This window comes from Papio anubis, chromosome 14 (genome assembly GCF_008728515.1).
Source record: "Papio anubis isolate 15944 chromosome 14, Panubis1.0, whole genome shotgun sequence".
NCBI classification, from domain to species: Eukaryota; Metazoa; Chordata; class Mammalia; order Primates; family Cercopithecidae; genus Papio; species Papio anubis.
In genome coordinates, this window is record NC_044989.1 from 77,167,379 (window position 1) to 77,184,041 (window position 16,663).

Consider the following 16,663-nt stretch of genomic DNA (forward strand, 5'->3'; position numbering starts at 1 on the left):
TAATAGCTATATGCCTTTTCTTTAAATATCTACACCTTTTTATTCTGGTTATTAGCACCAATGAAACACTTTTAAACCCTTTTTATCTTCTGATAGTTTATTTTTTTAATCCCTGTAAAGCAGTGGAAGAATAAGACTAGAAAGACATTTTATCCCTGCCTACCTTTTTGCTATGTAAAATAAGTTGTCTACGTGTGACAGTGGGTACTTGTGTACATGTGTGTGTTTCTGTACTAGTGACCCAGGGAGCATAACAGTGGAATGGAAGTAGATTATTTGTATCTTTTAGATTCTGAAATTTTAAGATTTTATGTTTATATTAAAATTAGAATCTTTGTCTCAAAATTTTAAATTACCATAAATTATCATCAAAATGTCTTTAAAACAATAATGTTATAAATTAACATTGGTAAAATAAGAAATGGGGAGATTGTGCTTATTTTAAAAAGGTGAAAATTTCTATATTAAACAATTTATATTTAAAGTAGAGCAGGCGAGACATTGGTAAAATGCACACAATGTTAATTCCAGTTTGTGTTTCAGATCCAAAAATAGCTGTTATTATTTATCTCTGACCTAATAAAGAAAATATGAAAATATAAACAATGCCATGCTTCAAATTATGGTCATCTTTCAAAATTATAAAGGTTTCTGTGGTTACAACTTAGCATAATTGGATTTGAATTACTAATCGATTACTTACTGTTAAGAATATTTGTATTTGCTCTTACAAAGTTAATGATGATTTACCTTCTGTCTTGTTTTAAGGTGATGCTGCTAGTAGAGATTGCCTTTCTTTAATTTTATTTATAATTTTGAAATACTAAGTCATGGCTAACAATATAATGAATTCTGTGTGTATCTGTGTATGTGAATGTATGTGTGCATATGTGTCTGTATGAAATGAACAAAGACAAAAACATGTATAGTGAATATAATAAATACATATCGACTTTGCAACTACAGGATACTATTTGTACATTTGATATTTCTGCCTCTGTAGCTTCACTGGTGTGTGTGCGTGTGCACATGCTCATGATTGTTTTTTGAAAATAACCTCTCTCTATGGACATCATATTGTTGACTCTCTGTTCTACACCACCTAGTATTACTTTGGTGCTTTATCTAATTTTGATACTCACTTAAATGTTTCTCCCTAATGTTTCCTGATTACTCTAGCTTTGGGTTGATTCTCCATTTAATTCTATAGCGTATATAATTCCAAACACCCAACCATCAGCCTATAAGAAGACATATCCCTAGATACCTGATTATTCAATATTTCAACATTTGTGTAATTACTTGAAATGGTTTACTCCAAATCCATAAACCAAACTGAAACCATGGTGTAATGAATATGTTCACACACCAATGAAAATGTTGGTATCAAGGAGAAAGAATATTAGAATGCTAATATCTCAGATCAACCCCTCTTATGGGATCCCACTGTTGTCACTAACCTCTTTGCCATCCTTAATGAGAATGTAGCTTTAAAAATATATATATATGTTAATTTATATTTTTTTGTGCGTAAAAGAAATATAATCTATATTTGACACAATGTAGTATCTTTGTGTTCTGCATACCCACATACCCTTTTGGGGTTACTAAATGTTAAATAATGTGATAATTGGTGTCCTAAAAGCAATACGTTCTCCATAAATCATCAATATATTGTTATACTGATTGTTAAAAATATTTTACCAATTTGTATGAAGATGCTGGGGGTTTGGATACCCTGGAAATCCATGAGATTAATGTAAAATAATTTAAAGTAGGCTCCTATTTTCTGAACATTCATTCTATAATACACTGGCAGGAACAAATTAGTTTTGATACTTAGAGATGTCTGTATTTTATTTTATCTAATTTGCCTTGTTTAGCATGTCTGAGTTTCCTATCACCAATTTGCTTCTAAGCAATTTGGAAGTTTGTCGTAGGCTTCTTTGTATTCTTAGTGAGCGTAGAATATGTTGAATATAAAGCAGGTGCCTTTCACATGTATTCAGATTGATTAAAAGATCACACGCACACATGCACACAGACACACCAGCACAAGTACTTCTCTGGCCACCAACTGTATTGCACATGCTCTGATTTCCTGAAGTCCGTTTTCTAACACAGTTTCAGCGTATCCGCAAAGTGATTTTGTTTTTCTGCTTAATAGGGTAGAGATGACTAATACTCTTTAGGTTCTGGGTAAATATTTACTGAGGATGAATGAATATTTTTATCTTTCCTATTAGAGTTTGCATTTTCTCAACACATATTCAGTTTATTAAAACAAAGATTGTTAAAATGAGCTTATCTCCATACCTGGAGATTGAATCTAAATAACATTCTAATTTCCATATCTTGTCAGGTTAACTATAGCTGGTGGGTCGAAGCAGTAACATTAATTAAAAGCCAGTGATGACATTTCTAGTGTACCTAACAACTTCTAAAACAAGGACAACTACAAGCTTCTAGATATGAATGATGACAGCTAGATTAGGATGCAAGAGTTGCACAGGAAAGCTATGGAGGATTAGGAAAAGAGTCAATGAATGGAACATGGTGACTCATGCAACCCAGGAACTACAGGACCCAGAGGAATGATGCTACCAAATTGTCCATGTTGAGAAGCAGAGTATGGCACACTAGACGCACTTTTGTACTATTAGCAAAATTAGAAGGTTAGAAAGTAGAATATGCTACTTTGTTGGGAAAAGTGATGGTGAGTTAAGTTTGCTGTGACTATTAGATATCTTCACGGAACTGTGTGTGAAATAACAAATCTAGAACTAGGGTGAGTGATTATGGTTGGAAATACAGATTTGGGAGTTGTTTGACATAGAAATAATGGTTGAAACCATAAAAGTAAATGAACTCTGCAAGGGAGTGATCATAAAGGGTGAGGAGTTTTATTTTAAAGCTCCTATTTTCCTTTAAAAGAATCCTCTGTGACTTATCCATCCACATCCGTGCAGCGAACTCCGTGATTGTAAATATGCCAGTTGTTCTCCAACTTTGTATGGATGTTCTGAGAGGGTCAGAGTAGCTGAATCCATAAATTTATCTACACTGAACATATTTTATCTCAGCTCTAGAGAAAGTAGATATAAAGAAAGTTAAAAATACATAAGCCATCCTGATATACAACAGTTTTCAAATGCATGATGGTTGGGTTTTAAAAACCAGTAGAAAATTGATGGTTCATTTTCTCAGTTTAACTATGTATCAGAATATCCACTTATAAATTTATATTCATAATATGATATATTACCAGTAAACAATATAATACATATTGTAAGGTATGATATTAATAAATATATATTTGTAAAGTTCTAAATTGTTATTCTTTAAAGTTATTTTACTTCATTATGACTTCCTAAAGAAATCTCATAATTGTAAAATGTTTTACATGCTCAATGTAAAACATGTGAAAATAGAGACAACTTTAAATTAGTAAAACTTAAAATATTTTCTTAGAGAAAATAGCAAAACAATATTTTCATATGCTTGTACCTTATATACTGTGCTATTTAATCACAAATAATGAAGACAATTTATGTATTTTCTATCTTAACTTTTCCCTTTTCCCCAATGCCGTTAAATATCCTTCATATAAGTAATTTTTTAAAAGGATGTATGTTGTCCTATTGAATAGATAACCAGGACTTAGTTGAGCAAGTCCTTATTATTTATTTATTTATTTGTTTATTTATTTATTTATTTATTTTGAGATGGAGTCTTGCACTGTGGCCCTGGCTGGAGTGCAGTGGCACGATCTTGGCTCACTGCGACCTGTCCCTCCCGGGGTTCAAACAATTCTCCTACCTCAGTCTCCCTAGTAGCTGGGATTACAGGTTCCTGCCACCATGCCAACCTACTTTTTTTTTGTTTTTTTTTGTATTTCTAGTAGAGACGAGTTTCACTATGTTGGCCAGGCTGGTCTCGAACTCCTGACCTCAGTTGATCTGCCCGCCTTGGCCTCCCAAAGTGCTGTGATTATAGGTGTAAGCCATCGCGCCTGGCCACAGCAAGCTCTTATTTTTATACTTAGAGGAGATTTCAAAGTATCTGTTACTCTAAATTATTTTCCAATGAGAATAATTCCTTTATATTTGTAATTAAGTATGTTTAGGATCTAAGTACAAGTAAAAGTGTTCCATCACATTTCTGCTTGCTTCATTTGACAACGTATTTATATTTTCTAGTTATAATCATATTTTCAATGTCTTTCAATGCCATTTGGGATACAATGTTTTCTCCAATTATTGGCTCAAACTCTTATTCAAATATTACTCTTTATCTCTGAGCTAAGATTTTTGGGAATATAAAAATATCTAGTTTGTTAGCTTAAATTTTTATTGTAGAAATGATACATATATAAAATGTATAAATCTCTTTGGAAAGATGATTCCTACATAAAATTCACTCAATGTAAATAGAAGAAATATCCGTGCATATTATGTTATGCAACAGTACTTGAATAAATGCCAAGTGAAATTTTGTAGACCATGACCAAGAAGAGGTTTTCAGAAGACCAGAAAAGTCTAACCTTCCCTTTAGCTCTACAAAAGTTAATAATAAGAAGACACATCAAAATCCTTGCAGCCTAACTCTGGTTTCCAGGATATGTTCCATCAAGAGAGATCATCCCCATGGTAATATCATAAGGAAGATATAAGACCAATAACATTCAAACATTTGAAAGAATCATTCTTTTGTTTCTAATTTATCCTTTGTGCATGATAATATATCCTCAAATTCAGAACTTGTTGCTTATTGGGCAAATCACCTAAATTCCTAAACAGAGCTTGTTCTTTAAAGTATAATGAGTAAAACTTATTAAATTGTACAGGTTAAGTATGTACCCGTTAATTACACTCAATAAATTTGAAAAAATATATATATATAGCCCTGAGAGAAAAAAACACTAAATGAAAACTAATGTGTTTGTCTCCTAACATGTGCATGGATTTATAAGGTGAGAAACATCATGTTTCTGTTTAAAAAAGAAAAACAAATACAACTTTAGTTTATCTTAAATTCTAAAATCAATGGTAAATAGTAAGAGTAATACATGTGACTTATTTGTGAAGATTTCTGATTTATCCTTGCATATGCAGAAAGGAAGAGAACTTTCTGACTAAGAAATGTCATTTATGTTATTTTAGACTTGTAATAATATATTCAGCTTTGGTCATTTGAAGCAAAATATATGCTCTGATCCTAAGTAAAACCTCTGTCAGAATTGGTCTCTAATTATGGAAGTGTTTTCTGGAAAGAGAGCTCAATGAGAAAAGCAATAGCGAACATGTTCAGTAACTTGAGAATTTGCACATTTATTTAGTTATATATTTCTTTATACATCCACCTGTCTGCAGTAAGGTCCCTTGAGGAAGGTTACCTCAGTGGACCAGCATCCTATTTAAAACTATGTATAACCTAACATACTAGAAAAGTAAGTTTCACTAAGACTTATCAGAAAATAGATTATGAATATGGGTGAGAAAATTGTTCAAAATATTTGGGAGTGAATAATCATGTGAAATTCACAGGACTATATTAAGTTAATATTGTAGTTTAGCAATGTTCTTGAATTTCTAAATGATAATAGAACCTCTGAAATCCCAGGGGATTATTTCTTTTTTTCCTTGGTACTAAGTAGAAGAGTACATGTCACAATGATGGGAAGAAGTTGAGAGAAGTCAAAATAATCAGAATATCAACGACTGTCTCCCTTGCCCACGTTTTCTAAGGTGTATTTGAAGACAGTTTTCCAGTCTAGAGATATTATAGTATGTGGTAAAAAAAAATTTTAAATGAAGGAATATCTGAATATTAATTCCTTGTTGTCAGTAGAATGTTAGTATATTGGTTGGACTTTGATCCAACCACATATTTTTTTCTGAGCCTCGATTTCATCATAAACAGAAAGGCAAGAAATAATCATTTTTTTTAAGCTTGAGACAAGTTATTTCTTGGCATATTGTATTTGCTCAATACATATTATCTTCCTTCTTTCTTGTTTTATTTTGATCATGTCTATGCCAACATTTGCAAATTCCCACTCTGAGCATTTTTCACATTTTCCTGTGTTATTTCTCACCCTCGTTTTCTTTCATATATCTCTCTTCTCTTGTCCTTCCCCACCCCCCACCATTTTTAGTTGTAAAGGCAATAATAATAATATTGATGATAATTAACAGTTAATTAACAGTTATACAACAAAGACTGTGCTATATGCTTTATGTAAATGTCACTTAATTCTAATAACATTTTCCAATAATACGATCTATGAGGGAATAAAGGTTCAGAGGTGTTAATTATTTTCTCCAAATGCACACAACTAGTAAGTAGCACAGCTGGGATTTCTATTCACATTTTCAGAACCGAAAATACAGCCAATACAGAACGGAATATATTTCTTAAAGCCTAAAAAGGCAAAGAGAATGTAACTTGGGGCTAGGGCTTATGTATGACTGTGAGTTTTTAGGCTGGTCTAAGTGAAATTGGTTTGTCTTTTCCCTTATGTTACAAGAATATTTTCACAAAAATTTAGTTACTACAGTTATTCAAAATAATTTATGATGTCCTGAAATCCTCATGTTGTGTCTAAGTTATTCAAATATTAAGTTGGAATCATTCTGTCACTTTTGGATTCCTCAGAAGTTAGGCACTTATAAGAATGGAAGAAGAAGAAAAAATTGGGGGATGTTCAAGCTATTAGTACTATTTATATTAACAGTCTCAAAAGTCTCATTAAAGTCAAGAAATTAATATACAAGGGCTGCCTAATCACATTTATCATTCAATTTACATCACCATAAGAAATAATTTTGGCTGACTTATACTGAAACACATTTTCAATTAATTTACTCTGTGAAATATTTATGATAGTTGTTTTCCTACTTTTAAAACTGTAATTAGTTAATATAAGAAGGCTTCCTGCAATAAGTGTGATGTGTAGCTCTGAATCAAGAACTAGAAATTATTGAGTAGGGACAAATAGTGTAAAAAATGCAGACTCTAGCTTATTATTATGAATGACAGTGTAAAAGAATTTCAACTTGTAAAAATGTATTCTGATTTTGTTATCTCAAATGTCTTTGTAAATTACATTTGGAATTCATTTTATATCCCCTCATCCCACCTCTATTTAATACCTAAAGAAGCCAAAATGCCACTCTCTACTTGAAGTTGCTATTAACACTTACCGTGTTCTGAAATGGTACAGCCAGTTTCTTTTCTGAATCTCTCCTAGAATAACATCCAGAAATATGTAAAAATGCATTTTTAAGAAATTGGTGTCATTTGGATGAAATGATGCTCTTGATTTTGACAATGAACATGGGAAATGTTAATAACAGATCATAGATGGACTCAAAGAGCTAGATAAAATTCTGAATTTGATCTTGGAAAATTTCAGATATTTATCATACATTTCACAATTCGCTATTAAGGGCATTGTTTTTGTTCAGAAAAATAAACCTATCCTTCCAATTTGTTTCAGTTTACAAAATAATTTTGTGTTTACTAACAACACTGGCAATAAAATACATGTGTCTATTTCTCAATGAAAAGGAAGGCAATGTGGGTACCATTATAGAAGCCAGATTACCTCAAGACCTCTGTAATGTAACTATTCTGCACTGAAATATTTTTGTAGCATTTCTCCCAAGGATATTTACCACAATGTAGTGTTAATTATGAAACTGTTAAAAAAAGAGACAAAGAAATTAAGGGACGACGTGAGGGAAATAAGAGTGCTCTCCAATGATTGTTGACAACAGATGGGGAGTCAATGAGGTAGAGAGATACAGACATTTTATCTTCAAATGACAACAATTTCTGAAAGGGAAACTCTGAAAGCACGAACATAGGATTGCATTCACAGTTCTACTCAGGTGTCAGAGGGGCAAGACTCACAGCAGAAAGGAGAAAATGGTCAATTTTTTTATATCTGAAAACATTTTACTGCCCTTAAGTTCTCTAATGGTGATCTTAAAGTAATAAGACATCAATGCATTACTTTTGCTATGTAGTAACTTGACAATTTACAAACAATATCTTTTCTTTGTAGTTAAATATTTAATAATATTTTCAAATCTATTAAGACTTGGTTGCACATCAAGCCAACCTGCTAGCTCATTTTGATCCTGTCATTTCTAATCTATCATTCTTGTATACTGGAGATGGTTATTCAGAAAAAGTGTCATGAAAACATAATTATTCAAACATAACTTTTCCCACATAGTGAAATAAATTATCTTATTTGAAAGCATGTACTTTTATATATCATAATACATTGATTTCCTTATCAAATAATAGTTTGTTTATGTTTATAATGTTTTTAAAGAATTTAGGTAACATCTAAATACAATTTTTTTAATGGTAAATCTAAATGCACAAAAATAAAGTATTTGTTCCTTGGGTATGAGGAAGAATATAAAGGTCAGTGTCCTATTAGGAAATTCTTGTTATATCAAATGATTCTGAAATTCTTCTTTTGTTCACTTAGTGAGAATTATTGGGAGTCTTCTACGTGTCACACATTCAATCTGGCCCTGAGGACACAATGATGAATAAGGCAGACCCACCTGCTGCCTAACTACTGTCCTACTCCAAGAAAAGCCTCCCTTTAGCTTTGTTTTGTGGGTTCCAATCACAGCATGCTTTTGAATATCATTGTTTTCCCTTTGAAAAATGAATTTTCTTGTGAAGAAGTATAATGTGAAGATGGGGAGGAGCTTAATTTTAAATTCATTTCAGTTAAATGCATAATGATCAAGTTGGATTTATTTTTTTTTCCAAAACCATAGTTTAAATAAAATACAATGAAAATGCAAACAGGTTCTGAAGGAAGCTTCAAATGTGTCTCCACAATTGTTTGGGTAAAAGCATCCTCTCAGAAACTGTCTTCTACCAACCCAGCATTTCGAGAGCAATAACAGAGCTGTTCTTTCCCTTCTCTTGTATTTCTGAGAACATGCTTGTTGGCACCCAACAGGTGTTTAAGTATCCTTGATGGAAGGTCAGCAATCATCTGACAAGGTCATGGAGCAAAATAGCAGTAAATAGAAAAGGTAAATCTTTCCGTGCAGTAAATGGAAAAGGTTAATCTTCACATGCAAAAGATGGGATCATCAAAGGAACAAACAAACAAAGTCAAAAAGACTTAAAAAAATGAAAAACCAACTGCTTGAGTTTCACAGCCGCCCTGACTACATGTGTAATCGTTTCTCCATTTTGTATGAATATAGGTAAGAAAACGAGAGAGAGAGAGAGAGAGAGAGAATGGAATTAGTATTGATATCTGAATTCTTGTTTCTAATTACAAATTTATCATTTCTCTGACCATACATGCAGGAAAATGTCACTTTCAATTCACTGTCTTTAAAAGTCCTTTGTTACACTGGGATGGGAAGGAAATTGATTACTATAAAAAACTTCTAAATCCTTAATTTTAAATGCAATATAATTTCACTGGTTATTAGTATTCAAGACCCACAATGCCAGTTAAAAATATAGGAGGTTCAGAATCAATTTGGTAACCTGGAGAAAAAAACCCCAAAACTTTACTGTATATATATATATCTATAAAAGAATTCAAGATGAAATAGACAAAATCTCCATTAGAAAAATGTAAAAAAGTATATAAATATGAAAAAAGGCAAAATAAATAACCAATAAAATATCAAATATTCAACTGTACTAGAAACCAAAGAACTAAAGATTATTTAAAAAGAGGTATTACTTTCACATATCAAGTCTGAAAAAAATAAAAAGGAAGATGTTAGTGAGGCTATGGGGCAACGGGCTCACACATGCATTGCTCATGGAAGGCAAAATTTGGACATTTCTTGTGATGACTGATTTCGTGTATCCACTAGACTGGGCTACTGGATGTCCAGAGAGCTGGTTAAACATTATTTCTGGATGTGTCTATGAGGATGTTTCCAGGAGTGACTGACATTTGAATACGGTGAACTGAGTGAAGCAGATGGCCCTCCGCATTATGAGTGGGCAACATCCAATCAGCTGAGGGCCTGAACAGAACAAAAGATTGAATTAACTCTGCCTGATTGCTTGGGCTGGTGGTTTATCAATCTTCTCCAGGCCTCGGTGCTTCTGGTTCCCTGCTTTTCAGACTTGGATTAGAATCCATTGGCTCTCTGGCTCTCAGGCCTTCATACTACACTGCTGGGTTTCCTGACTTCAGTTGGCAGATGACAGATTGTGGAATTTAGCCTCCGTAATTGTGTAAGTCAATAGCTTATAATACATTTTTTTAATATATATGTATGTCACATACACATGCATGCACATACATATATAAACATACATACGATGCTCTTTGACTTCCATTGTATATTGAAATACCATAAATCGAAAATGCATTTAGCACACCTAACCTACGGCTCACTAGCATAGCTTAGGCTAGCCTACTTTAAACATACTCAGAACATTGGCCTACTGTTGGGCTGAATCATCTAACAGAAAGCTTTATATATTAAGATAAACTGTTGACTCACTCACATAATTTGTTGAATACTACACTGAAAGTGAAAAACAGAATGGTTGCATGGGTATGTAGAGGAGAGAATGAACCTCCAATTTTCTTTTTTTAACTTTATAAAAGTTTTTTGTTTGTTTGTTTTTAACTTTAAGTTTTGGGATACATGTGCAGAACGTGCAGGTTTGTTACATAGGTGTACATGTGCCATAGTGGTTTGCTACATGTATCAAACCATTGTCTATAACCTCCAATTTTCTTATGAGTGACAAGTTATTCGGTTATACATTTCTGAGACCCACTTATATTAGGATAGAATATCTACTTTTTGTAAATATATAGTTGGAGTCAGCTGTCCCTTCTATGGGTTCAGAGGCAAAGAGAAATTTATGTTTCTTGAAAGAAATGGTCAAAGTTATGCTTTGAAATCAATGGTAAGGTTTACACATTGTGGCTCTTTTTTGTAAATCAATACCATCAACATTAGAATGTAGTTTTGCTTGCTTTCATTTCTAAGTGACAGACAGATGATAGCCATCCTCTTTTGTGCATGGTTAGGTAAATTCGAGTAAGGAGAAGTAGAGAAACAATCTACAAAGGTGAGAGAAGAGAGAGGAAACAAGGGAAGAATCAGAAGATGGTCAGAGTATGGTTTGAAATTTGTCCAGGGTCTATTCATTTGTACTTGAGTCAAAAACTTTGAGGGCTAATATTAAATGTATATTCCAAAAATATTTAAAATTGACTTCTAAAGATATCCTTTTTAAAAAAACTTCAGTTATAATCCTAGACTCTCTGTTAGATAACATATATCTAATTTAATTCTCACAACAAGCATTTAAGGTGGCTTTTCAAGCTCATTTAACAGATGAGCAAGAGGTCAGTTGCTTCTGGGGAAAAGTAGGGCCTAAATCCCAGTTCTCATTCATGAACAATTAGAAATTTCAATGCTAACTGAATATTTCATAATAATAATACATTATTTTTGTACATCTGGTAATAGTATGACCATGTTAACAAAATTTATTCCCATTTTTAGAATTACATGATGGACAATAAACAGATGAAATAATACTATTTCTGGGATATTTTCAAAATACTTTGGAGGAAGGGGGTTGAAGAAGGTTGAGGATGGGCCAGATCTGGCCAGGGTTGATGGTAGCTGAGTCCAGGCAGTAGGGAAGTTTATTCTACAATACTACTTATATGTATCTTTACAATTTCTCATTATGAAAAGTTAAAACAACATCAGTACCAGGCCTTTTTGTCTCCAAAGTCCATACTTTAAAACATTAAAGTATTTCCTTCCTTCCTTCTTTTCTTTCTTTCTTTCTCTCTTTTCTCTCCTCTCTCTCTCTCTCTCTCTCTCTCTCTCTCTCTCTCTCTGATTGTCGCTCTGTCGATCAGACTGGAGTGTAGTGGCATGATCTTGGCTCACTGCAGCCTCCACCTCTGGAGTTCAAGTGATTCTCCTGCCTCAGCCTCCTGAGTAGCTGGGACTACAGATGCACACCACCACACCCGGCTAATTTTTTTGTATTTTTGGTAGAGACGAGGTTTCCCCATGTTGGCCAGGATGGTCTCAATCTCCTGACCTCGTGATCCACCCACCTCAGCCTCCCAAAGTGCTGGGGTTACAGATGTGAGCCACCATGCCCAGCCCCAGTAATTGCTTTATTAATATACTTGGAAAAGAGCCGCCATTTTTGTTCTTAAGAGACTGAGTCATCTTTTCCGTTTTTCACTTTCCATATCTGTATCAGCAAAAGTTAAATGAAACTATTTTTTTTACTACTCTATAATGTAGTTTTTTACTGAAGTTTATCAAACAAGCCAAGAAGCAAACAATGTACCATTTCCAATAATGTAATTTAAAATTACTGAGTCTTATTCTAAAAGCATGTGACCATACTTTCTATTGACAATTGTCTCTTAATCCCCTGTTCTGAAGTCATTAAACATCTTACTTAATGATGATGGATGTTGCTTAGAGGTTTTTAATGAGGAGTGTTAGTATAATATTACCTAACTCATACATATTGTGTAGCTGGATTTCAGCTTAGAGACTGATTAGTCTTTTTAAAAAACAGAATATGTTCTCTTCATCTTGAGAAATAAAAAAAAGGATTATTTACCAATCAAAAGGCGGTAATGTGACAGTCTGAAAAGCATACTCATAGGGCCTGCTTTAGGGACAAGTATGGCAGGATTGCAAATATGAATTCATTTTAGTGATGAAAGCAAATCCCCGTCACAGAAACCTAAAGCTTCCTTTATCTTATTTCAGCTTGCTTTAATGCTGGAGAGTGGGTGTTTTGTGATTTATAAAAAGTCTAAAGGTAGAACCTGACTGTAAACAAACTGAAGGATAATCAGAATAATAATACCAATGTACACGACACAACTGCAAAACGTAACAATAAATGAGAAAGTAAAGTGTGGCCGGGCATGGTGACTCACCTCTGCAATTCCAACACTTTGGGAGGCTGAGGCAGGAGGATCACTTGAGCCCAGGAGTTGGAGACTAGCCTGGCCGACACGGTGAAACCCCATCCCTACTAAAAAATACAAAAATTAACCAGGCATGGTGGGGTGCGCCTGTAGTCCCAGCTACTTGGGAGGATGAGGCACAAGAATCGATTGAATCTGGGAGGCAGAGGTTGAAGTGAGTGGAGATCTCATTATTGACTGGAAACAAGGTGCAGTAACGTGAGTGGTGGCTCCCTGCTAGACCTCTGTAGGAAGAATCCCCCGGGAGGGAGGCAGGCCTGACCTGGATGCTGGAGAGGGATGGGACCTGGTCTTGTGAACTCCCAGGTAAAGGGGAGCACTGAGGACACCAAAAATATATTCTTCTGTATTAAGGCATTTTTCTATTAAATGCAAGTACCACCAGGGGAGCTAACATGAAATATTTTTCAGTCTTTTTAAACTCAAAAATAAAATGGCTATTTATAAATGTGTCTCCAGCGTGACAGTGTTCTTTATACGAATGCTGCAGAAATGACTAGGGCTTTGATAAGGAATAGGGAGAGGGTGGCACAACTCTGGTTCAATGCCCTAAGGAGAGGGGAAGTTTCAGAAGCTAGGGGTGATGGGAAAGCTCTGAAAGTCTGGAATAAAGCTGATAAAACAGGGAATAGAGTTGATCTTTGAACAACACACATTTGAACAGCATAGGTCCACTTATACATGGACGTTTTTCAACCCAATGCAGATGGCAAATACAGTATTTGCAGGATATAAAACCCATGTAATTGGAGAGCCTGCTTTTCATATATGCGCATTCAGTGGGCCAAGTGCAGAACTTGAGTATGTGCAGATTTGAGTGTATGCGGGGGATACTGGAACTAAAGGCCTGCTATTCCTTTGGGATCCCTAATACCAAGGGATGACTATAATTCCAAAACGGGGAGTTGCAGAGACCAGGGTGATGTAAATGAGACCCTATAGTGCAACATTCAAGGCTGGACTCACTCCCAAGGGCTGCCCTGCACTTGCACCTGAGAATAATCCCCTTAGAAGTTGCCCCAGGTGTCCTCACTTTCCTCCAGTTGCCCTGGTCCAGGTGCCATAAACAAATTTCACTTAGGATAATTTGCTCAGAACTAATGCTAGTATTCTGAATAATCACAAACATATTATTAAAATAGATCCAAATTCAGATTTTATTCCTTTTATATAATTTTACATGTATATGTACATGCTAACATCTGTTGGAATCTTTCAGTATCTACCTAAGTGCCATCTATCATCTAGCCATCTATCTTTTATCTACCAGAAACGCTAATAATGTTATATCAGTTCATCACAGAAATAAAGAGAAACACTCATTGAATCAAAGATATATATGGATAGTTAGAATATCTGCTTGGTTTGCCTGCTTTACTCATTTAATTAAAAACATATCTGAATAGTCAGAACATCTGGTTGGTTTGCCTGTTTTACATACAAATGTTAATAAACTCACATTTCTTTTTCCAACTACATACTAAGAACATCTTTGTATTTAGGAATGGCAAGGGTGGGTTTCCTAGAAATGTTCCAGGATATAGCCCACTATCTGGTAAGAGAAAGATAAAGTGTGCATAATTAACTATAAATGATGTTAGAAAGTAAAAAGGTCATATGATAAATACAAATGAATAGTTTGTAATAGAGCTGAGGGTAACTAAAAATACATTCTTCCAGCTGAGAGGTTCAGAGAAGATCTTATGAGGAAAATAATAAGATTTTTGGAAGACGATAGGTAAGTATTTATTAGACCAGTGCTCTCCAGATAGATTAGATATCAAGAACCAACAAGAACAGTCTATTTCAAGTGGAGTCCTTCAAAAAATACAAAAAAGTAATTATTTTTACAGCAACTGTTTCAGGGAAAACTCGTAAGTTTTGTGAAATTATATCTTTTGGTCATTCATCTCTCTTTTGTTCCTACTCTCAACATATTTGCAACCCACTCCTAACACACACAGGTTAGCCTGAAAATTCTGCTAGACTTAATGTTGTATTTGTAACGTAATTTCCAGTAGAAAAGATGGTTTCTCTAACAATAAATATGATGATAGTATTTAAAATATTTTAAAAAGAATTTTGAAAATTCCAAAATAATTCTTCTTTTCAGTTTACAATTTTTGCATGAGTCAATGACTTTCCTATTTGTCATCATCTCATCTTCCTCCAACCCCTTTTCTATATGGGTTTTCTCCTATTAGTTTACTAAAATTAATTTCGGTCTCAATCAAAGACATATAGCCAGCAGGACGGTCTAGTTTTCTTTAAACACTTAGTTTTTCTTATCTTTTGAATTATTTTTATACTTAGAAGAAGTTCTATTTGTAAAAGAAGAAAGGAAATGTCATTTGTTTGATTTTGAGTGAACATTTTCATTTATAATGATATTCCATTACTTATTTGTAAACATTCCATAGACACTCACTTTTATTTACCTTTATTACCTACTTTATAAGAAATATTTGATTATGTGTATTAGCCATTTGTAAAGTTTTAAATTAAATCACATTTGAATGTTTAATAAAATTTTATAAACATTTAAATTAATTTACATAAGAAAGTGACATGCTAAATCTTCTCACTTGCATATACAAGTGAGAATTGCCTATCATTCAGTAAACATTTTTGAGCGCTCTTTATGGGGCACTCTAGTAAGAAGTGGAAGATCTATTAGCCAATAATAAAGAGGTAGCAAGAGCCAAGGCAGGGTGGAATCTTAATGGAGTTTAGAAGAAATTCCATGTTGGCATTATTCCGTCCAGAGAGCTCAGTCATTGTTCTTTCCTTTTTTCTCAAAGTTTTTTCCCTTAGATTCTTTGTGTGTGTTTGGGGTTGTGGAGGGAAGGGGTAGAAAACAACTTCTTTCCCCAATATATTTGCCTCTTTATTACTGTGTATTGATGTTACATGTGAGCAATAGTTATTCATACATTTAATATTGGAATTTGCCACCATACTAAACACTGTAATTCATTTAATTAATTTTCCCAGTTGATTCCTTTGAGTTATAAAGATAAGCATAATATCTGAAAACAATAGCTTTATCTACCATCTGCAGATAGTTCAACTTTGGCCTCTTCTTATTTTTTTGCATTAATCAAAGACTCCGAAATTATATACTTCTTTCAAATTTTAAGTCATTCATCCACAAAACTTTCTAAACCAACTGACTTTTGGGGGATATTTTGACATTTTTCAGATTCGATCTTGGTTCATTTTCTGTTCAGGTTTTTAATTTTATCTCAAATCAATTCAAAAATTGATTCAAAAATGGAAACATTGTTATAACTTTTAAGCAAAATCTCCAGTTCATTTTTATTTTAGAATTTATTGCTATTATAATGTTACTCTACTTGAAATAAATGGATATTATCTGTATATAATTTATAATAAGGATTTCTAAACTGTTGTAATGTATGAATGTTCAGCGGTTAAAGAAAAAGAAAAAAAAGTTTCTCTGATTAGCAAATATTTGGGAAACCTGTGCTTAATCCAAATATAAAATTTATTTTCTGAAGAATATTTGGAACAAGAATTTACATGTTAATAGATGCTTTTTATTATTGTGGGGTTATGGAAGATTCTGGAAACTTATTTCACGAAAGAACTCTCATTGCTAGGCATATCCTACGCCAAACAGTTTGA

The 16,663-nt window shown here is 33.5% G+C and overlaps 1 protein-coding gene across 2 annotated transcripts in view; it reads right to left on the reverse strand.

The window, feature by feature from the left end:
- Nucleotides 1-16,663, reverse strand: part of LRRTM4 (leucine rich repeat transmembrane neuronal 4) — a 775,339-nt gene that overhangs the window by 69,887 nt on the left and 688,789 nt on the right. The gene's annotated exons all lie outside the window — the stretch shown is intronic.